This window comes from Peromyscus eremicus, chromosome 2 (genome assembly GCF_949786415.1).
Source record: "Peromyscus eremicus chromosome 2, PerEre_H2_v1, whole genome shotgun sequence".
Taxonomy (NCBI): domain Eukaryota; kingdom Metazoa; phylum Chordata; class Mammalia; order Rodentia; family Cricetidae; genus Peromyscus; species Peromyscus eremicus.
The window spans coordinates 24122745-24124333 of NC_081417.1; positions in this window are offsets into that span (position 1 = coordinate 24122745).

Below are 1589 nucleotides of genomic sequence, written 5' to 3' on the forward strand. Positions count from 1 at the left end.
GTGAATGCTGTGTGGCTTAACAAGAGCTGACACTGAGAAATTTCATGACTCCATCAGATACTAAAAACTACCCTCTGAAGTATGTATTTCTATTACTGCTTTACTATTATGATTGTCACCCTCATTCTCACTTAATGTTTCAGTAAAGTGAGACTCAGAGGTTAAATCTCACAGACAGCAAAGTGTGAGGTCCTGCTTCAAATCTGACTGATGTTCTTCAGAGACAGCCAGATGCAGCATGCCTTGTAAAGTAGAAAGGTTATTTTCAGAAGCTATATAGGAAATAAGTGATAATCCACAAAAACCATGGTCAATAACAATTAGTAAGTTAGGAAAATAAATGTAATAATTTGCAAAAAAAAAAGGAAATACTAATAAATTAGGGGTTGGGGGCTTTCAAGTTTTGAGCCAAAACTGATTTGGTTACACTAGTAACTCTCCTTATTTCTGATAGAATGGTCATCTGCCTTCTCTCTATATTTCAATAATGCTAGATTATCAGCAAATCTCAAAGTCCTAACTCCTTATATGTTGTAAAATATTAAATAGTGATTTTCCCAAAAGTTTCTATGAAATTTAAGACACAAGAAGTTCTAAGAATGTTATTATGACACAAGTTAAACTCAGTGATACTGAAATGTCAGAGACATCTTAAAACAAACATAAAAGCTGAAATGATATAATATTATGCCACCAAGATCATTGAGTAGGTGGCTGGCACACAACTGGTGTCACTTAGGAACTGTTGGTGGAAAAACTCAGTGAGACGTTGATTACCTCAAGCAATTTGGATCATGGACTCCCAGCAGGGATTTAAAATTTGGGTTTTTCAAGTTATCACAGAACATTTCCTCTGGAAAACATTCTTCAAAACTATTTTCCTTAAGTGTTGTGAGTTATCCATATCTTAATTCTCCTCTCCTCAGTTCTTCTCTGGTTTGAACATCTCCTAACAGATAACCTTGGTTTTAAGACATCCTCGTCCTGAAAAGACAGGGATGCTAAGAGCATATTCTCTTGCTTTTTTTCCTCATCATGCCAGCTGGGCCTGTGTTACCACTGTCTTTTCTCATGTCTGACATGAAGGCTTTTACTTTTTTTGAAATGCCTCTTTGCAAATACAGTTTATGTTAGCTATTGAGACAGTCTATATCTGTTCCAAGTGACAACCCCATGACTTTCAACTGCTGCATTAGAATCAACTCACCTTTTAATGAATGGAAATACATGAAAATACCTTCATCCTTCCACAGATGTATATAAAGTTACTCAAAATCTTGCCAAAACATCCTGGTATTGGACCCACATCTATTCATGAGAAATCAACTTTTCTGATAGTTGATAATATAAAGCTTTACTAAATATCCAAATAGCTATCACTTTAAGATCAATTTCTTTTCGTTTCCTCTAGAACCTCAATTTCTTTTCTATACTAAGTTAATCATTGTTTTTGTTTTTAAGGGAGGGAATATAAAACTATCTCAAGTTCATTTGAAGTTTTCATTTGTAATAATGGCTCTTATAATATTAATTTCAGAATAATGCTCTTTTATCCCTGACTGGTTGAAGTGAAACAAGAAAACAAATCA